The sequence below is a fragment of the Passer montanus genome, unplaced genomic scaffold (assembly GCF_014805655.1).
Source record: "Passer montanus isolate IOZ18808 unplaced genomic scaffold, ASM1480565v1 scaffold40, whole genome shotgun sequence".
Classification (NCBI taxonomy): Eukaryota; Metazoa; Chordata; class Aves; order Passeriformes; family Passeridae; genus Passer; species Passer montanus.
Window position 1 is genome coordinate 3,748,499 of NW_024368819.1, and position 23,879 is coordinate 3,772,377.

The 23,879-nt window shown below is 37.7% G+C and overlaps 1 long non-coding RNA gene across 1 annotated transcript; it reads left to right on the top strand.

Annotated features, from left to right (window-relative positions):
• The first annotated feature begins 4,190 nt into the window (after positions 1-4,190).
• LOC120506886 lies at positions 4,191-9,934 on the top strand. Its single transcript, XR_005628624.1, has 3 exons — positions 4,191-4,337; positions 6,160-6,222; positions 7,980-9,934. It is a non-coding gene; the product is annotated as an uncharacterized LOC120506886 (long non-coding RNA).
• Positions 9,935-23,879: the final 13,945 nt, after the last annotated feature.

The following is a 23,879-nucleotide window of genomic DNA, read 5'->3' on the forward strand; positions in this document are numbered from 1 at the left end:
TGGATGCTTAAATTAAAAGAAATTTTGTAAGCCTTCAGAGAAAATAAAGGGATGATGGTGTTCTGCCAGGAAACAAACTTGTTCCATTATAGTAAGAAATCAATTCCCAGCTGAAAATGAGAAAGCAAGGAAGATTAGAAGATTTTCAAGTAACTTTTCATCCACCATTCCACTGCTTCTAAAAAGCCTGAATTTTTCTGCCCTAACAACAGACATCCTCAGTCACCTGTGACTTGTGTTAGTGCCTTAGCAGATTTTTCTATTCCACTGGAAATACTAAAGTTGAAAGCACTGAAAAGGAAAGAGGAGGGAACTGACAGATTCCATGAGAGTCATCAAAAGAGATGAGTTTGATGTGTAAGAGGTTATGGTTGTAGAACTTGTCAAAGAGGAATGCCTGTTCATATGTTCACACTTGGCTGGCATAGTTAAAACTGAAGAGTTTAACAAGCTCTTGCATTTCCAGGAGGAGTTCGTGGCAAATCATGAACTGCTACCAAGTGATTTAACAGCAAAATATTAGAGTAGCGTGAAAGCAAGATGGCTAAAGTAAGGAAAAGGAGATCCATGTGTGGGGGGATAGATTACAAGAAAATAAGGATAGGGGTGAGATTACTTTCTGCACTAAGGAGTTGCAGCTGGGCCAATTACCGAAGATTAGGAACAGGCCTGACTTTGATGGACCACACCTGTGACCAGTGAGAGGAAGAGTGGTGTGAGAGAGTGGCTTGGCTGGTTGAGAAGGGAACTGGAGTGAGTTGGCTACTTGGTGAGGAAGGGAGAGTCAGTGCTCTGAGGAGCTGCCCACAAGAGAACACCAAGAAGGTAGGAAACTTTTGCAATAAGGAGATGACAGTATGGAACTCTTGCAGTAATATGACAACATCCATATGGAAGAAAAGTTAATTTTACGTTCTCTTTCTGGGTGTATTGGTTGTGTGCTCCAGAAAAATGAAAGAGGTTTAAGCAAATTCACCGCTTTCTTCTTTTCAACTTTCTTCTTTTCAAAGACCCAATCCCCTGTGTTTGCTTAGTTGAGCACTTGTAAGACATATCTGCTACTATGGCCTGGACAAAAACTGAAATTTTCCAGGAAAATGAAAGAGGTTTAAGCAAAATCACCGCTTTCTTCTTTTTGAAGACCCAATCCCCTGTGTTTGCTTAGTTGAGCACTTGTAAGACATATCTGCTACTATGGCCTGGACAAAAACTGAAATTTCATGTAGGTGAGAGAAATATTTGAAAGAATTTGGCACTTTGTCTCTTGCTATGATACTTATAGTTAGGTTTTCATCCTTTGTGAGATGCCAGCGTATTTATGAGGGGAATTTTATAGAGAATTTATCTTTGGTGTTTGCTGGACTGTGGCTGATGACACAGAAAATAGAGATTAGGCTTGACTGAAACAGCCATTCCAAGAGAAGCCCAAGCATGCCAGACACTGAAAATGATCAAGCTAATAAGCAGAGGATTTTAGTCTTGTATACCTCCAACATACCTCCACTGGATTTTAGAAAATATCACCTGCTGCACAGTTAATGAACTTGCCACAAAAGCTGGCTACTTCCCATCTCAGTCAATATTGTCAAGCAACCTTTCTCCTCTGCCTCTGAGCTGAGAGGCCAGAGTAAGAGGCAGAAGAGAGGGGGTGAAAGAAGAGGCAGAGTGCAGTATTAGGATAACAACTTGACCTCGTAATTTTTGAAACATTTTTTACCAGGAAACATTTTCCCCAGAAACAATTTGAATCAGTATAACCTTTGTGAGATAGAACAACTCTGGTACAAAGCTTGACAGAAAACTGTATCTAAGTAGCAGTGATGTCAATCTTTGTCCTTTGATTAAATAGTTGGACTTTCTACCAGCCTTCGTTTTAAACAAATATATTCACAAAGGAACAAACTGCCATAGTATATTATCTACCTAAAAGGCTTGTTGTGAAAAATTTAATCTTAGGCACAGAGCACTTTGAAGTGAGGCCAGCAGCACTCGAGAAAAAGTTCCCATGGCAGAGGAGCCCAGCACAGGTTGCCTGAGAGACCCTCTTCTTTCTCTTGCCCAGATTTATTACTCAGACTTGGCAATGTGTAACTATGAGATTCTAAGTGTATTATTTTAACTGTTGTATTCCTTAGCTAGGGGTTTTTGGGTTATGCCTATATTATGTCTTTCTGAGCTAACAGTTACTTTTAAGGAATGCAGTGTGTTCCAAGGTCAGCTTCTTGACTTGCCCATTGCTCACACTTTAAAATCAAATGTATCTAATAAACCTCATGGATGTTATAATTTTTTTAAAATTTAATCAGTTGTGGTCTCAAAGAGGATAGCCAATTTCCTCATTTTTTGCTCCTTCTCCCATTATATACAGGTAAGCAAACAAGAACTGTGAATACAAGTATTAAGAGAGATACCTGTACAGAAAGTTGATTTCCGGTCTGCTCAGTGATTTGAACTGACATAATTTCATTCTATAAGCTCCAACATGCTAATGGAGAAAGCAGAAATAAAGGAATTGCCCACCTCTGCACAGGCTGCAAGACTGGAAGAAATATTACTGGAGAAAAAGGTGAATTGCTAATACTTATATTAATTGATTCAGGAGCAGGGTATGCTTTCAGTAACTGCTTTCATTTATCCTTTTAAATTAGGGTCACAAGTGTGTGTCTCTGTGTGTGTTGTTTCATCTAATTTTTCTTCACTGACCAGCAAATTAAACTGCATGGCTACAAGACCTGTGTGATTTTTTTGTCTTTAGTACATTCCCAGTTCTGTTTCTGGCCCTACTAATGGCATGAGCCCTTGCACATGTCCCTGTGTTCCTACTGTGACTTTATACCTTTTAATTAACTGCATAGCAGCAAATATCTTTCTTCCTGCAATGTCCCCCAGGTTACAAGAGAGTAGCATCATGTGCCATACTTACATTTTCACTTGCTGAAATATCTCTGTATGGTCGGGAGAGAAGGGCAGACAGTGTTTAGGAAAGATGGATGAGTTCTTTCCCAGGTTTTCTCTAATTATGAGTAACACAAACTGACACTGAACATCTGGTTATCTCTGAAGGACTTTGTTAAAAACATTATTTAAGAAAAAACAAAAACCAAAAACCCGCACACAACCTCCTCTTCCCCAAACAAAACCAACCCCTCTAAAACCCCAGCCGTCTAACTTTTGAGCCCTAATGTTAAAATCCTTAAAATGTTTAGGGGGAACAAAAAATCAGCTGTAACCTACTGGTGAGTTATTTCTCCATCTTTTACTTTGATGGTTACCTGTGTGTGATATTTCTTGTCTTATTTACTGAGCAGTTTTCTATTTCTTTTCTTTTGATTTTTTTTCACTATGTTGAATTAGAATACTTGGAATATTTTATTTGGGACAAAATCTGTTTGTTTTTATTCTTGGGCACTTAAGGCAGTGATTTGCATGTAGAACACAACTAAAATATTGTAGCTGAAAATTATACTCTGGTTCAGTACTCTAATGTGATGGTAATCATGATAGAATTTCTACTTTGGTTCTCTAATTGATAACTGAGAGGGCAAAAAACTCATTCCTCTATTTTTCTGGGAAATAATTGCACATTAATATCCAACATTTATAGGCAAGAAAAGGGAAAAGGAGGACAGAAATCACTAAATCCTTGAGGATGAGCAGCTACTTGGGTAAGTGAACTGTGCTGAGAATGATGTTGCTATAGCCAAAATCCAATGGTTCATATCTAGGTTTTGAAAAAACCCAAATGTGGCAGAATAAGCAAACCTTCTGTCATAGAACAAAAGGTATGATTTTCCTGGAGCCAAACTGAAACAGAAGTCTGTAATCTGGACTGTTAAGCATTTTTCGGTAGTCTTCTTCCCTCTCAATTTAGGTTATGAGCTCTTCTGGACTCTCTGCTTATAACACATTACAAGGTAGTATTTGTCAATATTAGCTCATTTCCTTGGTGATGCTACAGAGAAATTAAGCCTTTAAAGTCAGATATGGGCACTCACTCCCTGTTTGACACTGGAGATCTAGTGCTTGCCCTTTGCTTTATTGTTGACAACAGTTTCTGTAGGAGCAAGCCACAGCAGAAAATCTGAGACAGCAGCTGCTTGCAGAATAAGCAGAACATTGTCTGAATAGACTGTGCTGGATTTCTGAAGTGTCAAACATATTGTCCTTCTCTCTTCTCTCTGGTAGAGCCGCAGCAGGTTGTGCCAGGTTTACTGGAGAAATGCCACTGAGCAGAGGGTGGTATTTGCCTAAGGCTTCCAGGAGCAATGCTGCACACCCCTTTCCCCTGCCTCTCCTTCCCATGAAATCTCAATTCTGGTGAAAGGAAAACGTATAAGGTAAAGGTGTTTTCCACACTGGGTGTAGAAGGGTAGCACAGAGGAGATGTCAAGATCTGAGGGCAGAGCAATACCTGACTGGCTCTGCCCAGCCCCCTTGGAGCCTCTTCCCATCATGCTCATGACACAGGACCTCATCTCAGTTCATCCTGGACTTCTCAGTCCCTGCCCAATTCCCTATCTCATCCTTTTGTACTCTTTTTTTATTTTTTTACTTCCCTTACTCCAAAACTAAACCCCTCTGTTTCTGACAGCTGCTTAGGCCTGTGCTCTCCATCGACCCAGAGACAATCCTGTGGATTTGCTCTGAGGATTTCTCCCTAGTTATCCACTCTCTTTAGTGATTAGCCTGGGAGTACCTGTGTGATATTGACAATCTGTTGAAATGAAATGAAAGGTAATGATGAACATGGCACAGTTGACAGCATAAGAGCTTTGTCTAGTTTGAGTATCACACTGCTCAGTGGTATTACACGAGAGACTCATGCACACCCTTTGCTTTTGGACAATCCTGAGTCTTCATATTTACTGGCTGTGCTGTGTGCCAGAAAACCGTCCATATTTTTTTTTGTCTGTAGCAAGCCCTTGATCTATTTAAAATTGGAAAAGGCTCTGAATGGCTGAAACTTGCAATAGAAGTTTTTTATTTGAAACCTGCCATAGAGGTTTGTTTTTGGTTTTGTTTTTTTTTAATGTTAACCTTTAGTCTCATCAACAGCTCAGAACTGAATTTTACTGATTCAGGGTCATTAGCTTTCATTAAGGTAAGCAGAAAGGTGACTAACAGTGACCCAGTAATCTGTGTCTATACTTCTCTACAGAGAGAGAATTCATGGCATGTTACTGTGGGATAGTCAAACTGGCATGAATTTAAGATGGAACAGGGCATAATGTGGAATATTTATAGCTCCTGCACATGCAAGTTTTATCTAGGCCATTCAGAGATTGATTTTTGTGCAATCTTTTATAAATATTTTAGAGATAAAGGGGAAGAATATGACATTTTGTCTTCTGCCAAAGTGGTGAAAGGGAATAATGATAAACATCCCAGAGTTATCTAAAGGAGTTCTTGAGAGATTTGTCAGCTGTTGGCATAAAAAGCCAATGCCCCATAAGACTGTTCAGTTCTGAAGAACAGTCTGTTTCCAGAGAAGTCCGGGCACATGTGCTATCCTGATGTCAACTTGTTAGTTTTGCATGAAAAGCAACAACTGAAATTTGAGTCATTTGCATGCATTACTTACTACTGACAGCCTAAGACTGAATTTTTCCTCTTGCCATGGATCATGTGTACTCCTTTCTATGTGTAGGGAAACCATCCTCAGAGGGTGGGCAGAGGAAAAGGTTTTTCTGCAAGACTGATAATTTTTCTTCTTAAATAATGTTACTTAGTGATGTTAAAATGTCTGGTAGAATTGTTGAAATCTGATGATGGAGAGAAAATAAGAATATAGATATGTAGGCAGAGGATTAAGCTGTCCTTTTATGCTATTGTGATATCTAACAATGTGTAGTTTCTTCCCTTGTTCAGGGAACAAGAGGTTTCCTCTTAAGAAAAGAACTGCAATTTTAATAAAAAAGAGAGTGATTGAATCCTGTTAGCTCCTTACAGCATGTCAGTTCTCTTTTGCATCACTGAGCATTCAAACCTGGAGTCACTTGGCTGTAATTCACTGAACCTCAGTTTCTCTCTGCTATATTAGAGCAACATTTGACCTCTGGGCACGTGTAACTATCTTCGTTGTATGTCACAACTATTTGTTTACATTTACCTTTGTAAATGAAAAGATATTTGTGGAGTTGTTCTTCTCTTTTGTTCTAGTCTAGACTGAAGAAATAATTAGAAACATGAAACGGATGAATCAGACTCCAGAAAATAAAAAAGGTGAGTGATAGAACACTTTGGAGTTGAGCAGAAAAGAACACTTTGGAGTTCTAAAGTGCCAGAAGGAAAATCAATCAAAAGTTGCCTCAGCTTTTGAGATTTGTCCTGTTAGTGTGATCAAAATGTACTGATATTTAATGAAATCAGATGTGTAATATTTCTTATATTTCTTTCACTTCTGGCCTTATCTGAAACCAGTAGGTGTCAGTGGAAGACTGTCTAAAGTGTTAGTGATGTCTCAGGGGATGAAACCCTTCAGCTGGCAGAAACATAGTGGCTGGATTTCATGCCTATGATGAGGAGGTTAAACCCTGAATCATGTGCTTTCAAGTGCCCTTGCTAAGCTGCTTTTCAGCCTTCAGTGTATCAGTCCTGAATGCTGTAGTTATCCATACAATAGTCCAGTCCCTCTTGGAGGTTTGCTCAGTGCTTTGATTCAGTAACAGCACTGAGGTTTACAGTGTATTGATGCATTGCTCAAGAAAGTAGTGTCTTTTGATATGTCTTTTGATCTGTAAGGAATCTGTATTAGGATCTTCAAGTAGGATAAAACCAAGAAAGTAGTGTCTTTTGATCTGTAAGAAATCTGTATTAGGATCTTCAAGTAGGATAAAAACATAAATCTGGAAAGTTGTGGGAGAGTAAAAATAAAAAAAAGCTGATTTCTGATAAACTAGGGAATCCTGTGAAATGTCACCAGGATAAAGTATAACTTGTCTGACCACAGCACACCTGCATTTTATGACTTTAGTGAAAACCTGTTCTGAAAGCCATTTTCTTCCAGAGTGTGAGAACATACTGGTTAGTGAATTGTAAAGTGGTAAATAAGGAAATAGCTGTTCATGGGGTGATGTAAAGTTCCTCTTTGAGAGAAGAGAAAGATCCAAATCTTCTTAGTCTTCTTTCTGTGTAGTGTTAGGAACAGTGCTTAAACAGTCAAGCCAGCTGTGGTTGTGGTTTTATGGTTGTTTTTTTTTCTTTGGCAGCTAAACTGGCCCAAATTTCTCCCTAGTGTAACTGCCTTCTCACCAATGAATATATGCCTGAATGCAGCTGCTCTGATTATGTTTGTTTCTACAGCATGGTGCAGAATTTGAGTTCCATTGCTTTGCAGTCAACCACTAAAATACCAGTAAAATCAGTCATTGGCTCTGGATTTCCCACAGGACTAATGAATAAAACAAACAGAACTCTCTCAGCCGAGACATATCTGAGGAATAGTTTTGCATAAAATGAGCTAAAAGGCATTTAAACAATGGGTAAAGGTTTTTCCCTTTCTCCTCCTTGTCAGGTACTAATTTCAGAAGTGCAAACTCAGTTAACCTCAAACTTCCCCTCCATGTCTTCCTCAATTACACATTAAGGAATTAAAACTAGCCAAGTCAGAAAGTTGTTAATGTTGCTGTTCTTTTTGTCTTACTGCTGTATTTAGAAGCCCAAGCCAAGAAATTTGGGCTACATACGCTAACATGTGCTGGCACTATAGGGAACAAAGCTTTACAAACATTGTTCAAATATTGTTTGGGGAGGGAGGTTTCTTTGTTTAGTTTTTTTGGTCTGTTTTGTTGAGTGTTTTTTTTAATGTAGGATGTGTTAATGTAAGCAATTAAAGTGTTCAATCAGTGTTAACCTGAAATGACAACTTTACAATTTTCTCAGAGGAGAAAAGGGAGATATGAGTATATTTAAACATTGAATAAAGTTTTCTTAATGTTTTCTAAAACATTCTAAATTTTCTAAAATTTTCTTCTCTCTAGGTGACATTTCTTTGAGGCCCTTCCAGGACCAGCCAGTTATTCTGATCCACAGAGTGAGATTGTGCTCTTCTCTTGTTTACAATGATTCACATAAAACCCAGGATCTCTGAGAAGCTAGTGGCTGTTGGAGCCCAGGGCAGGGAGCAGCAGGAAGCATGGCCAGGCCCTTTCCCCATGTGAGGCAGTGCATCCCTCAAATTTGGCTCACACTCTTCCTCCAGCCTGCCTCACTTTTCATCAGATCTGTTGGCTCCCACTGGACTGAGTGCTGATACTGCACCACAGACCAGAGGGATGAAGAGGAAGGCTGCCTGCTGCTGACAAGCTGCTTGGAGAGTAGGAAATTTAGGTGTTCTGTGATGTTTAATGCTGAAACATCATCATTACTTGATATAGTGCCTAGTCCTGAATCTGACACCCTGGCACAAAGCTGCTACATATCAAATATGCCTGAATTACTGCAGACTCTGAAAGCCCCTCCCAGCTCTAGGGCATCCCCTCAGTCAACAGGATTTTCCTGACCTGCTCATTGCAGGAGTGAGACAAGCCAGAGAGCAAGGCTGGAATCTCTCACACAGCAGAGAAAGGCCAGTTCCTCCTTTCCATGTTCTCACTCCCTTCACCTGTGCCTTTCCTTCCTCCTTCCTTCCCTTCTGCATCTGCAAAGCCTTGGAGGTATAACCCTGCACCCATCTTTCCTGGCTATTCTCTTCTCCATGGCTTCCCTTGCACATGGACACAGGTGTGGGAGACAGATAAAACAGGATGCCATCAGGGAAGAAAGTTTATTTACAGACCACTGGAGTGAAGGGCACTATTTGTGCATGCAGTGCCTCTCCTTCTCTAGATGAGGAGCTGGCAAGGGTCTGTAATACAGCTCTGGCTGCAGCAGCATGGACACTGACAGCCTGCAGACGAGCTTGCTGACAAGCTGTGAAAAGCCAAAAAGGTCTTTGCCTCAAATAAGACCCTGGCTGGACAGAAGCATGAGCTGGCCATGCAGGATCTTGTAACGTTACATTATTGACTTGTAGTGAGGTGAATGGGTGAAGTGACAGTGAACTTGGCCTGTAAAATTCTGAAGTACATTTTTTTCTGGACTCTACTAAGGGAGTACAACATGTTTATTCTGCTATTTGTGTGCTATTATCTGCTCTTTGTGCTGGGATTCAGTAATTTCTTCCTTGTCTCTGTTCCCTTTGTGTCCAGAGCCTGACTAATTTTGCATAAAGTGCTAGGGGATGTTGGTTGAGGATGACTGTGAAAGGTGAGTGGCACAGCCTGTGTGCCAGCATTCATTTCCTGGTGGAAATAAAGTGTGGGTGCAGTGAGTGTGTGTACCCAACCAAATTGTAGACAATGTTGTGGGTGTTTGGCATTGTTAACTCAAGTTTATATGTGCGTCTACCTCCTAAGAGCTCTGTGGACACAGCCTTAGATGACAATTAGCTTTGCACTGCCAGCTCTGTCCTTTAAATTATGCCTGTACTTTATTTCTGGAAACCTGAAACAGACATGAGAGGAAGAAAAACTGGTCTCTATTTTAGAACAGCTTGAATCTATGAGGTGTAAAGTTCTTGATAAATGGGAAGACATGAACGCACTAGAGACAGTGAAGGAAGAAATAGTGGTTTATGCCATGACGGTGCATATGATGGCCAAGACCCTTAGAAAAATATGGACAAAAAAAAAATTCTAAACGTGTCCTAGTAAGATTTCTGAAGAAGTATTGGTGTCCATGTAGGTACAACCATGACAGACCTTTTAGCACTGAGATATTGTCCCTCAGTGGTCTTTATTTTATCCTCACAGACAATATATGCCTAATTTGGGTGCTTCTATGCTCACCACAGCATCTTGCCTCTGCCCCTGCCATGGGAGGTTTGTAGGCTGACCTTTACTATGTCAGATGGTCATCTACAGACATAGGGGTTATTTCTGTATTCATGCTACAGTTCTGGGGATTTGCAAGTAAATATACATTAAACAGCATCATTAATTTTAACCTGTTTGTTTCTTAGCCTCGAGAAAAAAATTGGTTCTGGGTGGGATTTTTAAGTATTCCAAGTTGGCATCATGTATCCTTGAAATGAATTCTGAAATGCTTAGGGACTTCAAGGAGGGAGAGATAGGACTGTCTCCTGATATCCTTTGAAATCTTATGTTTGGTTATTTCAGCATCCAGAAATATCTGGAGATTATTCACTAGTATGTAGGAATGGCCATAGCTGTGAACATATTTCAGATGCAGAAAGGAAACTCAAGTTTAAATCTAGATTGATTTGGAAGTCTTTGATGGATTCTTGATAGTAAGTAATTGATTTTTAATAAAATGACAAATATTAACATGAATATTTGTTTACAGAATGAAGTTGTTACATGTTTGTTTTTTTGTGGTTCACTAGGCTGCATCATTATTTGTTCAGCTCTCATAGTCATTGGTGCTGTACAAAGCAAGCAGTGAGAGATATGCTTGTATTGAATATCGTGTAATCCAAGGTACAGAACATGCAGAAATTTGTTCATGTGCCAAAATTTGCATACTGAAGGTGGCCTGTGTGAGGACCACTTAAACTATGAAAGATAGATGCTTGCAAATTTCTACAGGATTAGTGCATTCAGCATTTACAAACAGCATTCCTTTTCTGCTGGCTGTCGTGCAGTTAGAAATAGCACAATTTCAATAAAGGCACTTTAACATGTCCTTGTCATCGGTTGTGCTGCTAAGTGTTCCAGCTGTGTGAAGTGAGGAGGTAATTTCATGCAGCTAAAAGTACAGTCAGCATGAGTAGGGGATAATGTGTCACTCCTAATGGTGGACAAACAGCAGTTGTTCATGTAAGGCTTATGTTTGACTAAGCATCTAAAAGGTCAAACATATCTCCAAACTTACTGTCTCCTGAAGTTGTACCTGTTGACAGGAGATGAAATTAATTAAGTGTACTGTTAATAAAACAGGTGCCAAAAAGTCACAGAAAAGCTGAAAAAAACTGAAAAACACAAAGTGAAAATTGCAGGTATAAGTATAGCCAGTGTTCTTGTTATATGTTTGACTGTCTTTAAATTTAATGACATATTTAAAATAATTGTTTTTCCTGCCTAATTTTTCAACCAATCATGTGTACTGCTACCTAACAGTACAAGAAAGAAGTCTGTCACTTGTTTCTAAAGCACTCAGCAAGCTTTCAACATTGGAGAGCTTTGGGAAATGAAGAGGACTCTTGGTTTGTTTAGAAGATTTACTTGGTATCGAGATATTAAAACAGTGAACAGCAGCAGTAAGTAATAAACTCTTCCTCTTTTGTCCCCTTGTGTTTTTTTTTTTTTTTTTCCTAGCAAACAGGACAACTTAGGATCCATGTGCCTTATGTAAGGTTCCTGTGTAAGTACTCTGAGATATGCTCCCCCATGGCATGATAACAAATGAAATATGATCCTCAGAAAAAATATCACTTTGGGAAGTACTTCTTTTGTTTTTTTAAAAAAAATAGATATAAATATTCAGAAGGTCTTTAAATATAAATTGCTGGTTTATAGAGTGGATTTTTTGGGAGGCTGAGCTTGTCTGTACTGTAATGAAAAGAGAAAGTCAGCAGATGGCAATGTTGTATAGGTGTCCCAACAGGAGACAGCCACATCAGCAAGGGAGGGAAACCTCTTATATTCCTTAAGTAGCCATAAGGGAAAATGGAATGGCCCCTGCAGGCCTTGGGAGACTTGGCCCTTCAAGCATACTTCTGCTGAATCCTTGTGTAGGCTTTCTGAATTTGTAACACCATTTGTAACAGTAATTCAACATTTTAAACCCCTCATTGAAAGGGAAAACCCACTATAATTTAAGAACATTCTAATTAAACCAGAGCATTGCCATAGTATTTTAAAAACATTTCATAATGCTATGTAAGTACAACATGTTCTTTGCCATGGAGGTTTTATTTTTAGAAAGATAAGCATGTCTGATGCATTTTCTTTTGCTGGAATGTTAGCAGATCTGTTTAACTGATCTCTTACTGCCTTTTCATGCTCAAACTATGAAAGTCAACTCATCAAACACATTTCTCCAATGCCAAATAAAGGTTATCTCCTTAGATCCCAATGTGGTTCAGGCATACAGCAAACTAGTTTATACATGAGTTACCTTCACTAGCTCTAGTCCCAAATGACTGGAAATCTTCCCTGTGGCTCTAACAAGTTTCAGGTTAGGCCTGCTGTGCTTTGCCTTCTAGAAAGTGGAAAGGTATGGGATATAATTCCTTATTTTGTTCTTATTTTCCTTTTCCTAAATGACTGTGGAGAGCACTTTGATCTAAATATGTAAATCAAAGCTGCAAAATCTTCCTCCTTCCAACTGTACTGAAGGCACTGGAAGGAGGTGAAACCCTGTGGAAGATAACCCTGACATATGAAATTCATGGAACAGCTCAGCAGCAGGAACTTGGAAAGACTCCTGTAAAATATAGGAACTAACAGATGTCTTGAGAGAAGTGAGTAATAGTTTGAATAAAACAATTTTAGGTTCTGCTGCAGACTCTGAAGTCTGAAGCTCTATGTTAGCAGCCAAAAAAGCAGGCATCATTTCAGATATAGGTGAAATGTGAAGTATAAAGCTCATTGCATTCAGAGCTTTGTCTAGCAGCCCAATCTAAAAGCCAGAAATGGATGCTGAAAGACAAAATCAAGTCATTTGTAGCATAGTAGTGGCTGTAGCAAAAAACGGTGCTGTGAACACCCTTCCTTGTTTACATGGTAAGACCTGGTTTTACTGTCTGTTCAGTTTTCCTCCGAGGTAAAAAAAAAGGTAAAAAAACTGGCCAGAAGAGAGGCTCTGTGTCAGACTCAAAGACGTACATAACTTGAGATATAGTGCTAAATTAAAACTCCTGTCACACGGAGACTACTTACTATAATTTATGTCAAGGTTAATGGAGTAAAAAAAATTGGAGTATTTTAAACGCTGATCAGACATGTTGCCAATTAGTATTGCTGCAGATTTTTTGGTATATGCCGAAAAGTATTTCAGTGTTTCTCACCATTTATGTCTTTTTTACAGGAAGTTGAAGGAAATAGCACAGAAATTTTAAATAAATTGAAAATCACTCAGGAAAATCAAAGGTGAGTATGAAATGTTCAAATATCTATGCCAGTGTGGTTGCACAGAAAGTGTTAGAGTGATGGAAATTCCAGTCACAGCAGCTTTGGGCCAAACTAAGACAAATCAGTTACTGATAGTAGATGTATTCAAGTTTGGGTTTTTTTTGCAGAATATACAAAGTAGCAGCTGGGAGTCATAATCAGATACTATAGATTTGACTTCAGTGTGGCTCAGAGTATTAAATAATAAAAATTATGCACAGAGTTTAATTAAAAATTCTGACTGCTTCAGTTTCTTATTTACAGAATAGGAATAGTCAAAGTTGGAATGGACCCAGAAGGATTATCAAAGTCTAACTCTTGGTCCTGCACAGGACAGCCCCAAGAATGACACCATGTGTCGCAGAGCATTGTTCCAACACTTCTCCAACTCTGTCAGGCTTGGTGGTATGACCACACAGGTACACAACAGACACATATGATACTTAAAGACTTATAAAGTTTCTGAAAGCATCCTGCTGATGGCTTTTACACCCAAAATGGAGACGTTCAAGCCCTTGTCTGTTCTGACATTGCTCACTAGTGACAGTTTTGGTAGCTACTTTGTGCAGTACAATTTTTTTTTTATAATGGTAACTAGCTTGAGATTCTTAAACTTCTTTGACATAAACATTTCTTTATTTGAAAGGGGTATATTATAAGATCATCTCAAGCATTTGAAGTAACATATTTTAAGTAGCTAAATCATGCATGTTTGATTATTGATGCTGCCTGTCAGAAGTAAGTATTGAATATATTTGTTTCTGTGGTGCTTTCAGTATTTGTTTTAGCACAAGACTCTTTATTTCTGCCATGGTTTTAGTCTTCCAAAGCTCTGTATATTCCAAAGCTTTGGATGAGGAGCTATCTAGCCTCTAAAGCATGATGGAAGAGAGGCTATCCCTTCTTATTTATCCACTGTCAAGGTCATGAAATGCATGTACTTACACAGCTGTTTTTTCAGCATATTTAACATAGCTTCAGATTGATTGGTTGCAAGTTTGTAGTGCTGCTTAGAGGTTTTTCTTACCTGAAGTACAATTTTACAGAAACTGAGCCAATGTCAGCCAGAACTAAGGCTTTATATGAGTGAAAAAATATATCCATAAAGTATTTGAAGTGTCTAGTTTGTTGTCCACAAGTATTTTTGTACCTACAATTTACCAGTATAAGAAATCACTGGATCCAGGCAAATCAGGTGGTGGCAGGCTGCAGGAAATTTCATTCCTCAGTTTGCTGCATGCCTAATTTCTTTGTTTATATCTGCATGAGTAATGCAAATTATTTTATCTATCAGCTGGAGGTGGACATCATAAGTTAATAAAAGGCCTGAGGACACACAGAGAGGCTCACTGACCTGAGTGCATTTTGGGTCATCATTTCAGGGTTTCAAATATTAGGCAGCCATTATGCAGTTGTCTTCTTTGGTTGCAACACAGCACTAAGAGAAAGGGTTCTCAGGTTTAGATGGCAGTTGGTGTTTTGTGCCATAGGAATACCAAACACCCATATTCCTGCTGCAGGTGCCTGTTGTGTCTGTGACCTATACACTTCCATGTACCATTATGACCTTCTTGGTAAGAGTTCAAAATTGTAGTTACATACTCCAAAGAATTCGATCCTTTAATATGGAAAAGAATAACACTATTTTCATCTTATTGCCAGCGTTTGGTGTCAAAGGGGATGTTGTAATTGCCAACACTTGCAGAAATTTTTACCTTTAAATTTTATTAGGGAAGTAAGATAAGAATTTATTTTCAAAGAAGCTATGAATCTTAGCAAAAAAGAATCTGCATTCAGATCTTGTGAAATATAATAATTTTGATTAAATTATTTTTTTAAGCTTAAGATAGAAAGTCAATTCTACTAGTCTATGAAATCTTAAGACTAAGATTCTGTTAATTTTCCATTTCTGGCTCTTGATTGATAATTGTGTTAGATTTCATAAGGTGGTTTGTACAGTTTTGGTGCACTTGTGTTGTTGGAGGGTGGCAGTGCAAATAGCTCTCAATTCAGGATTTGTTCTCTATTAATCTAAGACCACTAACACAATAATTTCATGAGCATGCAGAGTAACCACTTTAGGGTATGAAGTTATTTTATATCATGTTATGATTTCCTGGATGGATGCATTTATTAGGCTTAATGAGGGGGAGGGGAGGAATTGAAGAAGAAAAACAGTAAAGCAAAGCATGAAATCTAAATGAACAGTCTCCCCACAAACAGCAGAGAGAGCACTTACTAGACAATGATTTCTTCACTTCCTGCTTAAATTTGCAAGGATTTCTTTGCCAGAGTGTAGCACTAATAGATCTAGAAAGTTAAAGATGATCACAAAATTATGTGCAAAATTAATAAGTGTTTCTGATAGTTACATTCCCTTCAGAAACTGAACATAAATCAGTGTGGCTGAAGTGTTAGAGATTATATAAGGGACCTGTATGAATAGAAGAGTTCTTTGCTCTTTCCCTTCAAAAGGTATTGATGAATTATGTCCTAAGAACATGAGCAATAGAAGAGGTACAAACAAGGTTATAAGGCATGATCACACTTGCATCTGCTTCTAAATTGCAGAAGTGTTCATGAATCTACTTTCTGCTATTTCTTTGATTTTGAATTGAGAGTTGCATGATCTGCAGCTCAGGTATGGGGCTTAATGGATAAATGTCCATGTCATTTGACAGACAAAACTTGGACAAAAATAAAACTTGGTTCTTTCTGAGAGGATAATAGAATATATTTTGTTAAAAATTAAAATTTGAGAACATTATAAACATGAAATAATTGGTCAGCCAAAAGGCTATTAGAAATAAAACATAAAAGTAATTAGTAGTAGGTATAGTGGAATACAAGGTTAATTAGTCTCATTTGTATGATGTTAATAATTGAATGTAATCAGCCCTGGGATACTTACAGAAGCACTCTCACTAAATGTTTTAAAAAATGTAACAGAAGGATTTTTACATTTTGCTTGAAGCAGAGCTTATGTATAAACCTTTTAAAGTAGTACACTGTCTTGGGATATTTGCATAATAAGATGCTTTGTAAAATGAATGTCCAAAATTCTGCTCTCCCCCACAATGTTAGGAATCATATTTCTAGAACTGACATTACTCTCTTTCTCCAGGACAGATCAAGAAAACCAAAACATTAATGGTACCATGAGATATCTGAATCCAAGTCTGTCTTGAGGCATAATTAATGGAAGGTGTCTAATTATCTGAAGTCAAAACTGTATCATCCTTTGCCCTTTATGCACACAAGATAACATAGATGACATTTAATTAGAGGCAAAACATGGATTAATACTTATTTATTAGCTTTGGTAGGAGTTTTTCTCAGGTACAAAGATTGTCCAGTGAATTGGGCAAATATTTAGCCTGTGCCTGTAGCCAGATAAACAATTTGCAGCAAACAATTTGGTTAGCCGGTTTCTACTGTTTCTGCAGACCTAACAGCTATCTTTGAAAATTGTTTTTAATTTTAGTTCTCATTTAAGAAATTAAAACTGTTTGAAATACAAAATATTGAACAATATTTTTTACCTCTAAATGGATGAGGTCATAATGTTTTTATTTGTTTTCCTGGTTAGAGGATTGTATCCACAGGTCCAGTGAAAATAGTAAAATCTATTTTGGGCTTAGCTTTCTGTTCTAATTTAGATTGGTCAGCTGTCTCAGTATTTTGTAGAAATATTTGTTGTCAGTTCTTAACAGCTCTATTTGATCCATGCCTAAGTCATTGCAGGAAAGGAAGGCAGCAGGAAAGCAAGTTATGCTGTGGAAATGGTGTCCACACTCTACATTATAAAATTTTATGGGGCAGTGCCACAGATGTAAACAATTTTTACTTTCAGTATATAATACTGTACCTAGAAAAGGTCTCTTATTTAGAAAGGTGTAGGGGGGGATGCGTTCTACAGCTGCTGCATCAAGGCAGGTAGCTTTTTGTCCAGATCCAGTCCAACAAATTTCAGTCATCTAGCAAGATGTTAGGGAATATAAACCATCCTCTGGAAATTAATCTTTCTCCCTTTACAAGTAACTTTGAATGCCTGAAATTAGATGAATTGGTCTTAGTTCCTTTTCTATGGCTCAAAGTGGGAAGACCCCTGCGTGCTGCCTGTGTTTACATTGGAATGTTGACTGTCACAGGCTTAGATCTCAGATTCTCGTCAGTGTTTGTGTTGGTTGTATGCTGTATTTCCTTTTAGAAAGATGTGGGAGATAGTAGGAGGAGTTTTGTTACCTGACAAAGAAAAAATTAATTTCTGGGAGTCTGAGAAGAAAATAAATAAAGAGAGAAAAATACTCAGTACTTCAAATATAGTCCTAATTTCTTGAGGGTGTGCCAATGGAATCCATGTTGAAAAAAATGCTATTAAACCCCATAATCATGTATTATAATGAAATGTCAAAATCATAAATGTGTTTTCATTTTTATGTGCACTTTTGTGGATATCTGTATTGTCTGCATAATGAGGTATTGGTATATAACATTTTATTTTAGAAAATGTGCTAATAATCATTATATAAAACAGCTGCATTATTCTGTACACTATTCAGTAGACATTTCCCTCTTTCCATCATGGTTCCTTTCCATATTGGAGCATCAGCTAGTAGTTGTAGTCTCAGGACAGAACTCCCATGTGGAAGTTATTTAAGTACATCAAAGATGCATCTGCTAAATAGGATCTGGTTACTAGTCTTGGATCATACCTTGAACTATGTTGGTGCATACTGGCATATGAATGTTGATTGTGTGAGTCTTTTCATGGCCCCCAAATTTTGACTTTTGTTTTATGAAATCTTACTGTAGCTGCAATTGGTTGTTTTGTTTGTTTTTTTTTTAAGCATAAGATGGGCTCAGCTCAAGTGGAAGCATCTGCTTGATTTTGTAGAAAGCCTGAAAAAACAGGTCAAGATGGACTCAGCTCAAGTGGAAGCATCTGCTTGATTTTGTAGAAAGCCTGAAAAAACAGGTCAAAGAAAAGAAGTAGCCCTTTCAGCTGGAAGGGATGTTGTTTAATAACTGTAATTAAATCTCTGAAGCCTGTAATTAAATACCTGTAATTAAACCTATGAATAGTGGTTGTTTATGAAGGAGTGTGAAGGAAAAGGAGGAAGAAAATGGGTCATACCAACTACACAGAGTTATCCATGCTAAAGGAACATATTTTTTTCCCATGCACAATCAACCTGTGGAAAATTGAGTATTTTTTTTTTAATTTAATAAGTAATCAAATGGAAGGCAGACATGGAAACAGTCACACTTTGTAGCAAACAAGACAAACCCAGGGATGTCAATGTATCAAATAGAAATATTTGCATTCACTGGAGGAACATTCATTCCATGAGACTCACAGACTGTAAATCCCTGTTTAAGTAAAATGCATGGTCTATTGCTGGCAACCTGGGATACATCTTATTGAGAAAATGAAATCAAAAACCCAACCAAACGCCATAAGACAAACAAGAAATATCAAACCCACCATTTCCCAACAGCTAAAATGCCTACCCCAAAATCACAACTCAGGGGTCTTCAAATTGCTTAAAGTTGTTTCTTATTTTCTTGGGGTTTTTTTTTGTTTGTTTGGTTTGGGTTTTTTGTTTGTTTTTGTTTTATTGTTTGCTTTCTGTTTTGTGGGTTTCTATTTTTTTGTTTGGTTTCTTTTTTCTTTTGTTTAGTTACTTTGGAGTTGGTTTTTTTTTGTTTTATGGGTTTGTTTTTTTTTGTTTTGTTAAGTGTCTGCTTTTTTGTTTGATCAAGTTTCATGAAAATGTTGTCACTGTAGTAGGTGACATTGCAAGACATCAAGTTAAAGAAGTTACATCATAGAGCTGAGTTCTTAGGGTTTTGCCTTGTTTTGGATTCAGGTCCATCAAAATTGGTAACTGCTAATAGTAAAATATCCTTGGTCTTCCTCTACGTTCTTTTTGGCTCAAGCCACAGTCTGAGATGAAGCCTAAATTCTGCAGTGGTACCTGTGGTGTCTCAGCACTGATGTGTGTCACTTGCACAGGGCTCCCATGGGATCTACCACTGAGCCACTGATTTACACACAGACATCTCTGATCATGAATCCTGCTTGTCGTAGAACATGTATCTTAAAATATTATTTTAGATTTTATTTTAGACCTATGGGCCCTTTATCCTGTCTTCTGAGGAAAAGTACAAGAACAGAGATTATTAGGAGAATTAACAGTGTCTCGTAAATTCTAGTGAATGACTTTTTCTTTGGATCTGCCATCCATGGTGCTAGAGAGAATTTAGACAAGTCGTTATGAAAAAGGAAGAGAGAAACACAGTAGTATTATCTGAGTTGCTGTCCAAGTATTATTTCCATGAGTTGCTGTCTAAGATGGCACTTGTCTGTGGAAATCTGCTGTAGAATGACATTTTTAGGAAGAAGTGAGAAGGATAGGATTTTTTGTGAGTAACAAGGGCAGTCAGAGTTATAACAGTTACAGCTGAAAACAGGAAAAGGCTTGAAAGTAAGCCATAATCCCTCAGTAACATCTAATATGTGAAGTAGGAAGGGAATATCCTATAGCAACATATGGTGCTGCTTGCTGCTGGAGATAGAAAGCACTCTGTGGAAAATGCTGAATTTGGGCCCGTGGTGTCATTTCCCATGTCTAGTTTAGAGATGGAAAATAGAGAGCTACTGCAATTTGTGACTGCCCTGGAATGTATTCTGTGAAAGTAATTTAAAATATATATGCAAATTTTAAAATTTTTTAAAGCATTTTGGGTCATTTCAGTAAAGTCAGGACAGAAGAAAATAAGTTATTTCAACTTTTCAAGGACAATATATGCATTCACTTCATAATATAAAACAGTCACTACCCGAGTCTGATCTATACTGCTGTACAAGTACTGATTAGTATTCTGTGAACACAAATGTGTGTTTTGAATGCACTAATTATTACAGCATATTTTTAATAATTCTCTTCTTGTAACCCTCAATTTATCTTTATTGCATTTATGAAATAAATGCAATAGCAGCTCCCAGAAGGTGAATGTAATATTATTTTGTGCTCACCTCTCATCGGAGGCTCTGCCAGAAGTTTACAAACATCAATTAAGTTTCACCATGCTGCCATCTGGGAAATAACTCTTCTTACACCCATGTTACACATGGATAAACAAACAGGAGCTAAATAACTTGGCCACGATCATGTTGCCAACTGGGAATAGAGATTTCACACTGTCTCCCAGTCCCTCACTCTGGTCTAACCAGTAAGCATGCTGCCACACAGTTTAGTTAAATTTTGGACTGTTTTTAATGAACTAAGTTGCTGGTTTTTTTCTTCTGAATCATCCAAAACTCGCCAACATTTTATTTTAATAAATAATACTCATACCAATATTTATAGTTAAATCTAATGTTTATCTTTTGTTGGGTCTAAGATTAGTGTATGCTGCTAACACAGGATGATACCAAACAAAGGCAAATAAATTTTTGTGGTTCCTTTTAAAAAAGAATTTCCACTGACAGCTGTGGATGTGGGTTGTGGAAATAGGATATAAGATGAAACACACAGGACGAGAGGAGCAGGACGTGCCAGCAGATGATCGGTGCGGAGTTCAGCAAACAGTAACTCAGGCAAAGGAAAGGTGGGGATATCCATATGTGGTGAATTGTGAAGTTGTTGGTTAAGCAAGAAGAACAGTGTGTTATCCTGTAGGCAATGTTTAAGGTCATGGGATGATTGCAGGGTTAAGAGGTCCTATATGAATGCCATGTTGAGCCCTGTAAACCAGCTTCTGACCATCAATCAGCTGTCCCTGCCTCTTGAATCCTGACAGACAGCAATGGCTTTTGGGTCAGTTTCTCACACTTGTATTTTAAATTGATCACTTCAATTCCTCCGTTAATTTATTTTTTCCTTGCACAGAATCCTTTCCCTTTTCTAATGGTTGGTTGATAAGGCATGCACAAGGGATGAGATTTTTTTTTTCTATTGTGTATTCTTCCTGTTATTGTTGGTAACCCCTTTGAACCTAATAGAGATGTATCTAATTGTGAGCAGAAATACAAAGCTTCTAGTTATTAAAATTGTTCTCTTCCCATTTCAGCTCTAGGTAATTAAATTTTTGGGTAGGGGTGGGATTTAAAGGTCATTTCAGTTCTCCCTTATACGTGCTATTAATTATGAAGGCATAAGAACAACTACTACAATATTTGCTCCACAACATTAGAGGATATACTTCTATGTGAAAAATGGGTGGTTACTGTTAGACTGCTGGATTTACTTTTCCTGGAGAGAAGGTGGTGCCAAAGAAAACTTTGTGTGTTACTGTAGTGAAAACTTCCAAATTTTAGGGACATTCTCACAGAAAGAAGCCATCCTTTCTAACCTATGAGATTTAGGAATGTCAACTGGTTCTTTCTGATTTTGGCACTGAGATGGATGGTCATTTGAACAGATGGGTAGATACGCTATGATAATTCTCTTTGTAATAAACTTATTTATTATTTAAAAACCTGTCTGATTACACCTCAAGTGTCAGCTTAGGGAGCAGTCAGGGAAGTGCTGGTATTATTACCCTGAAGTGAGTAGTTATTCTTATATCTGTTCCCAAGTGAAATCAAATCATATGGTGCATACATTAACCCCAACAGGGTGACTCTAGAAAGTATGATTGAGGTTACCTGTGTCTAAAGAATACAGGTTAATAACATAAAGAAGATCTGCATAAGGATTTGATTCTGCCCAGACAGGCCTTTTGCTTCATAAGGGGCTACTAGTCTGCCAAGCACCACAGCATTCATAGCTTGCCATTTGGACAAGTGGTAATAATCACTTTTAATCATGCAGGGAATAAGAGTTTCCCAAGCAGATGTGAGCAGCCAGAGGGTGGGAAATCATAGGACATCTTTGAAGGGAGAAGTGATGGGAAGAAGATTTGCATGAGACGATCTGAAGTGTTGAGGAGAAGCAGAAAGTAGAGAATCCCAAGTCAAATACTCTTCTGTTTAAAAGTTTTACATCCTCTAATTGTGCCAAGCAACTAGATCTTGGGGCCTGAGCTATGAATGTCTAACAGTGTGAACCTTTGGAGCTGAGAGAAGTAGGAAGTTTTCTTTGCATATTTAATTTGTTTATATATATATTTAGTAAAATATTTAATTTGCATCTATTTGGCTTCTGTCAGTAAAGTATTTATTTTACATTTACCTGAATTTTGATTGAGTTTAGGTTGATTTCAGGATGCTGGCAAATGTCAAGATCACTTACGTGGTTTGGGGAGGGAATTTCAAACTTGACTGTAAGAATTTAATTTTTTTATACTGTCCAGTAAATTTACTGGTTTTCGTTTCCAAAAGTAATCTCAGCATCTGCCCAGGTGCATAGGACAGTTTGCAAGATGATGATAGAGATCTGTGTGAAAGAAGCTTCTTTTGGCTAGTGGCGTAAATTAAGAATAGAATAGCCTGATCCTCAAAAAAGTAGTTTGGATCTAACATTTAATTTACAAAAATTTTACAAGATTGAGTAGGCAACCCTTACTCATGTTTCTCAAAAATGTCCCCACCTCCCCACCCAAAAAAAACCCAAAAAACAACCCCAAAAAGGCTTTTATGCTTTGAAAGCATAAAAGTATTCATAGCATCAGCCACAGAGGAGAAGCTAAAGAAGGGCCTTTTGATTAAGGTAAGAATGGAGGAGTAAACGAACTGAAGTATATTAAATGAAGTATTAAAAGGCAAAAAAAACTGCTCTGGTGTATTCAAGAAACCAAAAATCTGTCCCAGACCTGGAAGTCGATTAGTCAAAGAGGTTTTCTACCCCTGAATGTGCAAGGTTTTGGTAGACATCTCCACAGGACCCTTAAAATAGAACATTTCTCTCCTTAAGTCCCAAGAGAGCAGGCTTTCTAATTGGGTTTTAAAATATTCTGTTGCAACTTTTACAAACAGATATTTTCTCTTTGATGGTAGAATTGCTATTTTCTTCTCATGTGTATTTTTCTCCTGCGCTCTGAAAATCAACTAAAAATGCAATGTAAATATGATATTATTTCAGTTCTATTAATGAAATGAGAAATTATATTAAAAAAGAATGATCTTTAAAGCCAGAATTATTCTCATAGTGATAAAGATGACACAGGCTTAAACAGTAATTTTCTTCTTTACCCTGTTCTATTCTGATATGTCAAACTATCCTTAGTCCAGCAAGCTGAAACTTGCAAAGTTTTTTAATATAAATGATTAGTTGGGTGCTTGCATCACAGAAACATAGAACTGGAAGAGTGATCTTGAAAATTACCTGAGTCCCAACACCAGTTTAGCTGGTTCTTAAAATCTTTAAAATGTAGAGGGTAAAGTAGATTCTCACTCTCTGTAGCTTGTCTCTTGTGCTTCAGTTCCTGTTAGCTAAAAGTTTTCTCTTTTAGAAAATCTTTGTAGGTGCACATCTGGCTGACTTTTCCTTGCAGTCTGTGAAAGGGGAATTACCATTTAATGAGATTTCAGCCATGCAGTTTGATGGAAGGAAGAAGACTGTGTCCTTCACTAAGTGAAACATCTTTCAAATAAAGAAAAGAACCAAGGCTTCTGAATACTCATGTGAACACTTTGTCTTCAATAAAAGCAGAGCTTGTTCAGTGGCCAAATTCTCACCACTGTGCAAGCAGTACTAGGATTTACTTCACAAGTTTTGTGTTATGGGCCAAATATTGCAGAGGTAAGTTTGTTTATTGCCAGATTGTATGTTTTAACAGGTAAACAGAAAGAAATGTAAAAAAACCCACCTGCTTCCA